Here is a 10,569-nt window from a genome sequence, read left to right on the forward strand (position 1 = left end):
CATCCAGACTATTGTAGATTTTGCCTCCAGGAATTTGATGAGGTTTTCATAGCCAGAAGACAAGAAAGACTCATCTTCATTCTGGTAAAAGAGGGGAAGAGTAACCACTTTGAAATACACCCACAGAATTTTTTTAAATTACACTTTAAGTTCTGGGATACATGTGCAGAGCATGCAGGTTTGTTACATAGGTAACAATTTATGAATTTCTTCATAACAAAATCCTACCAAACTTTAGCAGAGCCTTAGGCCACCTGGGAGAAGGGTATTTCTTTCCATCTAGAACCACCTATTCTTCCTGTTTTATCTAAAGAAAGAAAAAGCCAAGGAATATTTGGAAAGTCACAGCCTAAAGACGCAGGCCCACTAAGAGACTAAGATTTAATCATAATATTATAGAATACTTCTGCCACTCTACATCTTACTACCACACAACAGGGATCCAGTATAGTAACAGTGGATTATAGCTGAAAGAACTACAAGATACAGACTGTCTGAGGAGAAGTACCTAGGGAAGTCCAAAGGCAAGAAGGTATATGAAAACAAAGACACCAGAGGATTTTGAAGACTTTGGCACCTACAGCTACAGCAAACATTCTAAAAAGTTCAACTACTAGCCAAGTTAACATAAATCCTAACACTAGAAGGCATTTATCTCAGATCCTATTACCTGACACATGTCTGGCTTTAAACAGAAAATTTCAAGGCACACCAAAATACAAGAACAAAACAAAGTCTAAAGATACAAACCATTCATTAGAAATAAACTCAAATATTACAAAGATGGGATTATCAGACAGTTTAAAATAACAATGATTAATAAGTTAAAAGTTCTAATGGAAAAAGTAGACAATTTGGAAGAACAGATGGGTACCATAAGCAGAGAGATTGAAACTCTACAAAACAATCTTAAGGAAGTATTGAAAATAAACACTGTTACAGAAATGAAGAATGTATTGGATAAATTAATTAGTAGAATAGACACTGCTGAGGATAGAATCAGTGAGTTGGAAACAGGTCAATAAAAACTTCCAAAACTTAAATTCAAAGAGAAAAAATAACTAAAAACAAATTCAGGGCTGGGCGCAGTGGCTCATGCCTGTAATCCCAGCACTTTGGGAGGCCGAGGCAGGTGGATCACGAGGTCAGGAGATCCAGACCATCCTGGCTAACACGGTGAAATCCTGTCTCTTCTAAAAATACAAAAAATTAGCTGGGCACGGTAGCAGGTGCCTGTAGTCCCAGCTACTCGGGAGGCTGAGGCTGGAGAATGGCGTAAACCTGGGAGGTGGAGCTGGCAGTGAGCCGAGATCGCACCACTGCACTCTAGCCTGGGAGACAGAGCGAGACTCTGTCTCAAAAACAAAACAAAACAAAACAAAACAACAACAACAAAAACAAAAACAAAAAAACTCAGAACATTAATAACTATGGGACAATAACAATAGATACAACGTATGTATAATGGGAATATCAAAAGCAGAAAGGAAGAAAAAAATTAATTAATGATAACTGAGAATTTTCCAGACACCAAACCACAGATCCAGGAGGCCAGAGAATATAAAACAGAAAATAAAATCAAAGAAAAATAAGAAACTACACTTGGGGAAATCATATTCAAACAAACAAACAAACAAAGACCAAGAGAAAAATCTTGATGAAAACCAAATAAATAAAGTGCATTGCCAATAGATGGACAAATGAAACAAATTCAATGGATTTCTCATCTGAAATCATGCAAGCAATAAGAGAGTGAAATAAAATATTTAATATAATGAAAGAAAAAAGAAACAGCAACCCAGAATTATTTACTCAGTGAACTTGTTCTTCCAAAGTGAAGGAGAAATAAAAACGTTTTCAAACAAAAATGAGGAACTTCATCACTAACAGATCTGTCCAGAAATAAATGTTAAAAGTAGCTATTCAGAGAGCATGAAAATGATATAGATCAGAAAGGTTAATCCACAAAAGAAAACATCAGAAAATGAATAAAGGAGAATAAAATAAAATTTTTAAATTAATCTTATTCTTAATTGAGATAACATAACTTTCTTGAAATCAATAATAATAATGTATTGGATGATTATAGTAAATGGATAAGTGAAACGAATGACAGCAACATTGCAAGGGATGGGAGGGAGGACTTGGGAATACTCTGTTAGAATGTGTCTAAGTACATATAAAATGATAGAGTGTTATGTGATACTGAACTTAGTTAAAACTACATACTGCTAACTCCAGGGCAACCACTGAAAACAGTTTTTTAAAAAGTTGAAACTGATACGCGAACAGGGAGATAAAATGAGTTCATCTAAGATTTTCATTGGAAACATAGAAGGCAGAAAATAAGGGAAAAAATGCAATAAATAGAAAATAGTTATACATATAGTACATATTAATACAAATCTATCAATGATAACTTTAAATGTGACTAGACTAAAATATACCAATTGAAAGACAGACACAATCAGAGTGAATAAAAAACAAGGATCATGTATATATCATCTACAAGAATCTCACTTTAAATAAAAACGAATAGGTTGAAAGTAAAGAAATTGAGAATTATATACTATGTTAATACTAATCAAAGGAAAGCCTGGATAGCTATATTAATTTCATATAAAGCAGACATGAGAACAAGGATGATAAACAGGAATACAAAGTGCCATTTTACAATGAAAAAGGGGCCAATTATCCAAAAAGTCTAAACAATGCTATGTGTATGCATGTGAAAACAGTGTCAAAATATGTGATGCCAAAAAACTGTTAGAAATGCAAGAAGAAATAAATAAATATACTATTATAGTTGCTTGGAAACATCAACATCCTCTCTCAGTAATCGATACATCAAACAGAAAGAAAACAGTAATTGACCTAAACAGAAGTATCAAACGATTTGATATAATAGACACAAAGACATACCCCATCCAACCACAGTAGAATGCACATTCTTCTCAGGTTTGCTTAGAACATTCACTAAAAAACAATATTCTTGATAATAAAACACCCCTTTACAAATTTGTTAAAAATAAAAATCATAAAATTATGTTCTCAGACAATGTAATTAAGCTAGAAATAAATACCATAAAGAGAGCTGAAAAATCTGAAAGTATCTGGAGATTTAACAACATATTTCTAAATAACACAAAGACCAAAGAAGAAAACTGAAGAAAAAAATAGAATATTTTGAGTGACATGAATATAAAATTATAGACCAAAAAAATTTGAGAGGTGCAGTAAAAATAGTGCTTAAATGGAAGTATATGGCACTAAATTGATATAATAGAAAAGAAGAAAGATACAGAATCAAAAATCTAAGCTTCCACCTTAGAAAACTCAAGAGGAAGTCAAATTATCCCTGTTTTCAGACCACATGATCCTGTATCTAGGAAATTTCATAGTCTCAGCCCAAAAGCTCCTTAATCTGATGAACAACTTCAGCAAAATCTCAGAATACAAGATCAACGTGCAAAAATCACAAACATTCCTATATACCAACAACAGTCAAGCCAAGAGCCAAATCACAAATTCAATCCCATTCAAAATTGCCACACACAGAATAAAATAAAACAACTAGGAATACAGCTAAACAGGGAGGTGAAAGATTTCTACAAGGAGAACTACAAACCATTTCTCAAAGAAATAAGAGATGACATAAATAAATGGGAAAACATTCCATGCTCATGGATAGAAGAAATCAATATTGTTAAAATGGCCATACTGCCCAAAGCAATTTATAGATTCAATGCTATGCCTATTAAATTACCATTGACATTCCTCACAGAACTAGAAAAAAAATATTTTAAAATTTATGTGGAACCAAAGAAAGGCTGAATAGCCAAGGCAATCCTAAGGCAGCGGGGGCGGAAAGCTGGAGGCATCATGCTATCCCACTACCCAACTTCAAACTATACTGCAGAGCAGTAAGCAAAACAGCATGGTGCTGGTACAAGAACAGACACATAGACCAATGGAACAGAATAGACAACCCAGAAATAAGACCACACGCCTAGAGCTATCTGATCTTCAACAAACTTGACAAAACCAAGCAGTGGGGAAAGGAATCCCTATGTAATAAATGGTGCTGGGAAAACTGGCTAGCCATATGTGGAAGATTGAAACTGCATCCCTTCCTTATACCATATACAAAGACTAACTCAAGATGGATGAAAGACTTAAATGTAAAACCAAAAACTATAAAATCCCTGGAGGAAAATCTGGGTGATACCATTCTGGACATAAGAATTGGCACAGATTTCATGCTGAAGACACAAAAGGCAATTGCAACAAAAACAAAGATTGACAAATGAGATATCATTAAATTAAGGAGCTTCTGCACAGCAAAGGAAACTATCAACAGATTAAATAGAGAACCTACAGGATGGGAGAAAATGTTTGCAAACTATGCATCTGAAAAAGGTCTAATATTCAGCATCTATAAGGAACTTAAATTTACAAGAAAACAAAACAAAACAAAAAAATTAAAAATTGGCCAAAGGACATGAACACTTTTCAAAAGAAGACATAAATGTGGCTAACAATCATATGAAAAACAGCTCAGCATCACTGACCATTAGAGAAATTCAAATCAATACCACAATGAGATACCATCTCGCACCAGTCAGAAAGGCTTTTAGTAAAAAGTCAAAAAATAACAGATGCTGCTGAGGCAGTGGAGAAAAAGGAACACTTATACACTGCTGGTGGGAGTGTAAATGAATTCAACCATTGTGGAAGACAGTGTGGTGATTCCTCAAGGACGTAAAAAGAGAAATACTATTCAGCTATGGAAATAATTATAATAATTCTCTAGTATGTCTTTCAGACAGTAGAAGCAGAGGGAACATTTCTAATTTATTCTTTGCTATCATTACTGTAATACCAAAACCAGATAATGATATTACAGGAAAGAAAAATTATAGGACGAATTTCTCATGAACATAAATACATAAATGCAAAAATCCCCAACAAAGTATTAGTGAATTAAATCCCACAATGTATCAAAATAATTAGACATCATGAGCAAGTGGGATTTATTTTAAGTATGCAAGACTGGGATTTATTTTAAGTATGCATGACTGGGACTTACTTTAAGTATGCAAGACTGGTTAAACATCCAAAAGTAAATCAATATATTCTACCATATCAATAGGCCAAAGGAATAAAAGTCATATGATCATATAAATAAATGCAGAAAACACATATGACAAAAACCAACACTCATGATTGCATCTCTGATGAAGAAAATTAAAGAACGTCTACATAAATAGAAAACTATTTCTTCTTGTAAGAGTGAGAAATTTAATATTGTTAAATGTCACCTCTTCCCAACTGTATATACAGATTTAGTGCAATACAAATCAAACCAAGCTATTTTGTACATATGGACAAACTGATTCTAGTAGAAGTTTTATAGAACCTGATATGGGTAATTTATAAAGAAAAGAGGTTAAATTGATTCACAGTTCCACAGGCTATACAGGAGGCATGGTTGTGGGGGCCTCAGGAAACTTACAGTCATGGAAGAAGGGCAAATGGGAAGCAACCATGTGTTCACATGGTGACAGGAGAGAGAGAGAGAGCGAAGGGGAAAGCACTACACACTTTTAAACTACATGATCTTATGAGAACTCATTCACTGTCACAAGAATAGGGAGGGGGAAGCCTGTCCCATGATTCAATCACCTTCTTTTAGGCCCCTCCTCCAACACATGGGATTGCAACTCAACATGTAATTTGAGTGGGGACACAAAGCCAAACCATATTATTCCAGCACTGGCCCATCCCAAATCTCATGTCTTTCTTACATTTCAAAACACAATTATGCCTTCCCATCAAACCCCCAAAATCTTAACTCATTCCAGTATTAACTCAAAAGTCCATGTCCAAAGTCTCTTGACTTCTTGTCCTTCTTGAGACAAGTTGAGACAAGATGAGTTAATGCTCATCCTTCTTGAGACAAGCCAAGTCCCTTCTGCCTATGAGCCTGTAAAATAAAAAACAAGTTAGTTACTTTCAAGATACAATGGGGATACAGGCATTGGGAAATGGTCCCATTCCAAAAGGTAGAGATTTTCCAACACAAAGGGGCTACAAGCCACATGCAAGTCTGAAGCCAGCAGGGCAGTCATTAAATCTTAAAGTCCCAAAATAATCTCCTTTGATCCCATGTCTCACATCCAGGCCACACTGATGTGACGGGTGGGCTCCCAAGTTCTTGGGGAGCTTAGTCCCTGTGGCTTTGCAGCATACAGCCCCCATGGCTACCTTCATTGGCTGGTGTTGAGTGCTAGTGGCTTTACCAGGTGCAAAGTGCAAGCTGTTGGTGGGTTCTACCATTCTGGGTTCTGGAGGATGGTGGCCTTCTTCTCACAGCTCCACTAGGCAGTGCCTCAGTGGGGACTCTATGTGGGGGCTCCAACCACACATTTCCCTTCTGCACTGCCCTAGTGAAGGTTCTCCATGAGGGCTCAAGCCCTGAAGCAGACCTCTGCCTGGACATCTAGATGTTTTTGTACATTCTCTGAAATCCAGGTGGAGGCTCCCAAACCTCACCTCTTGCTTTCTGTGCACCTGCAGGCTCAGCACCACATGGAAGCCATCAAGGCTTGGGGCTTGCACCCTCTGAAGCAATGATCCAAGCTGTACCTTGGCCCCTTTTAGCCATGGCTGGAGCTGGAGTTGCTGGGACACAGGATGCCACGTCCTAAGGGTGCACAGAGCAACAGGGCCCATGAAACCACTTTTTCCTCTTAGACCACTGGGTCTGTGATGGGAGGGGCTATCTGAAATGCCCTGGAGGCATTTTCCCCATTATCTTGGCCATTAACATTTGACTCCTCTTTACTTATGCAAACTTCTGCAGCTGGCTTGAATTTCTCCTTGGAAAATTTTTTTTTTCTTTTTTACCACATGGTCAGGCTGCAAACTTTCCAAACTTTTATGCTCTCCTTTCCATTTAAATACAAGTTCCAGTTTCAGATCATCTCTGTTCATGTATATGACCGTGAGAAGCAGCCAGGTCACACCTTGAATGCTTTGCTGCTTAGAAATTTCTTCTGACAGATACCCTAAATCATCTCTCTCAATTTCAAAGTTCCACAGAACTCTAGAGCAGGGACATAATGCCCCCAGGCTCTTTGATAAAGCATAGCAAGAGTGACCTTTACTCCAGTTCCCAATAAGTTCTTCATCTCCATCTGAGACCAACTCATCCCGGACTTCGCTGTCCATGTCACTAACAGCATTTTTGTCACAACCTTTCAACAAGTCTCTAGGAAGCTCCAAACTTTCCCATCTTCCTTCTTCTTATGAGCCCTCCAAACTGTTCCAAAGTCTGCCCATTACACAATTCCAAAGTCACTTCCACATTTTCAGGTATCTTTATAGTAATGCCCCACTTCTCTGGTATCAATTTTCTGTATTAGTCTGTTTTCACACTGCTATAAAGAGCTACCTGAGACTGGGAAATTTATAAAGAAAAGAGGTTTAATTGACTCAAAGTTCCATAGACTGACTGTACAGGAGGTATGGCTGGGGACACATCCTCAGATGGTGGCAGGCGAGAGAGAGAGTGAAGAAGGAAGTGCTACACACTTTTAAACAACCAGATTTCATAAGAACTCAGTCACTGTCATAAGAACAGCAAGGGGGAAGTCTGCCCCATGTTTCAACCACCTCACAGCAGGCCACTCCTCCAACACCTGGGGATTACAATTCAACATGAGGTTTTGGTGGGGACACAAAACCAAAGCATATCAGAGTCCTGTTCCCATTGCTTATTATTGTCAACTTTGTCAAAGATCAGAAGGCTACAGGTGTGTGGCTTTACTTCTAAGTTTCTGTAACCTGTTCCATTGGTTTATATGTCTGTTTTTGTATAAGTATTATGCCATTTTGATAGCTGTAGCCTTGATGAATAGTTTGAAGTTTGGTAATGTGATGCCTCCACCTTGTTATTTTTGCTTAGAATTGCTCTGACTATTCAGGCTTTTATTGGGTTTCATGTAAATATTAGAATAGTTTTTTCTAATTCTATGAAAAATGACATTGGTAGTTTGAAAGGAATAGCAGCATGGCCATTTTAACAATATTGATTCTTCCTATCCGTTGACATGAAATGTTTTTCCATTTTGTTTGTGTCATCTCTGATTTCTTCAAGTAATGTTTTGTAACTCTCTTTGTAGGGAACTTTCACCTCCTGGGTTAGTTGTATTCCTGTTTTTTTGTTTTGTTTTGTTTTTGGTTTTTTGTTTTTTGTTTTTTGATTTTTGTGTTTTTGTAGCAATTGTGAATGGGATTGCATTCCTGATTTGGCCCTCAGCTTGGACTATATTGGTGTATAGAAATGCACTGATTTTTGTACATTGATTTTGTATCCTGAAACTGTACTGAATTTTATCAATTCAAGGATCATTTGGGCAGAGAATGGGGTATTCTAGGTATAGAATCATATCATCTGTGAAGACATATTTTTACTTTCTTTCTTTCTATTTTGATGCCTTTTATTTCATTCTCTTGCCTGATTGCTTTGGCTATGACTTCTGGTACTATGTTGAATAAGAGTGGTGAGAATTGGCATCCTTGTCTTGTCCCAGTACTTAAGGGAAATGCTTCCACTTTTCACCTGTTCAGTATGACATTGGATGTGGGTTTGTCAAGGACATCACTTATTATTTTGAGGTGTGATCCTTCAATTCCTAGTTTTTTGAGAGTTTTTAACATGAAGAAATTTTGAATTTTTATCAAAAGCCTTTTCTGCATCTGTTGAGATGGTCACGTGGCTATTGTTTTTAGTTCTGTTCATTTGATGAATCACATTTATTGATTTGCACATGTTTAACCAACCTTGCCTCCCAGAAATAATGCCTACTTGATTGTGGTAGATTAGCTTTTTGATGTGCTGCTGGATTTGGTTTCTAGTATTTTATTGAGAATTTTTGCATCTATATTCAACAGGTATATTGATCTGAAGTTTTCTTCTTTCATTGTGTCTCTGCCAGGTTTCAGAGGAAACCTAGCTAAAATATAAAGACACAAATAGGTTAAAAGTGAAAATAAAGACAAAGATATTCCATGCAAATTATAAACAAAAGAGATGGCTACACTAATATCAGACAAAATAGACTTTATGTCAAAAACTTTTACAAGACAAAGAACGATAATAAAAGTGTTCATTTTTAAGAAGATATAAGAATATAAATACATAGGCATCAAACATTAAAGCTCAAAAAAATAAAGTGAAATTAACAAAATTGAAGCGAGAAATAGATAGCTCTGCAATAATGGTAAAAGCCTTTAATTCTCACCTTCAATAATACATGGAACAACCAGAGAGAAAATCAGTAAGAGAATAGAGGACTTGAACAGCACTATAGACCACTTAGATCTAACAAACATATACAGAACACTTTATGCAACGGCAACAGAGTACAAATTTTTCTCAAGTGTACATGAAAAACTCTCTAGTATAGATCATGTTAGGCCACAAAACAAGTCTTTCTAAATTTTAAAAGATTTAAATCATACAAAGTATTTTACCCAATCACTATGAATTAAAACTAGAAATCCATAGCAGAAAGAAAACTGAGAAATTCCCAAATATGTGAAAGTTAAGCAGCATAATCTTAAATAGCAAATGGATAAAAGAAAAATTCACAAGGGAAATTGGAAAATATCTTGAGACAATTAAAAATGAAAACACAACATACCAAAATTTATTGGATGCAGTAAAAGCAGTGCTATGAAAAATATTTATGGCTGCAAATACTTAGATTAAAAAAGAAGAAATATCTCAAATAAACAACCTTTCGTTCCCCAAGGTACTAGAAAAAGAGGAGCAAATTAAACACAAGGTTAACAGAACAAAGAACATAAAAATATTGTATAAATAAAATAGACAATATGAAGCCAATAGAGTAAATTAATCACTATGTTCTTTGAGAAAAAATAATAATATGACAGATCTATAGACAGATTGAGTGATAAAAAGAAACAATTGTCAAATAACTAAAATCAGAAATGAAACTTGGGTCATTAATACTAATTTTATATAAATAAAAATGATTATAAAAGAGTGCTATGAAGAATTGTATATCAAGAAATTGGATTACCTAAATGAAAGTGACAAATTTCTAGACATGCATGGCCTACCAAAACTAAATATTTTTGTAAAAGATAGAAAATCTGAATGCACCTATAACTAATAATGATATCAAATCAGTGATAAAAAAAAAAACCTTCTAACAAATAAAAGTCTAAAATCTGATGGCTTCACTGGTCAATTTTATCAAACATTTAAAGAATTAACACCAATATGTCTCAAAATCTTCCTCAAAATTGAACAAGAAGGAATACTTCTTAACTCATTCTATGAGGGCAACCTTACCTGATACCAAATCAAGGCAAAGACTGTAAAAGAAAACCACAGACCAACAATCCTTATGAATTCAAAAACTCTAAAAAAACTTTGTAAACCAAATTCAACAGCACATTACAAGAATTTATTACTGTGATGCAATGATGGTTCACAATACATAAATCAATCAATGTTAATATACCACATTAACA

The sequence above is a fragment of the Pan troglodytes genome, chromosome X (genome assembly GCF_028858775.2).
Source record: "Pan troglodytes isolate AG18354 chromosome X, NHGRI_mPanTro3-v2.0_pri, whole genome shotgun sequence".
Taxonomy (NCBI): domain Eukaryota; kingdom Metazoa; phylum Chordata; class Mammalia; order Primates; family Hominidae; genus Pan; species Pan troglodytes.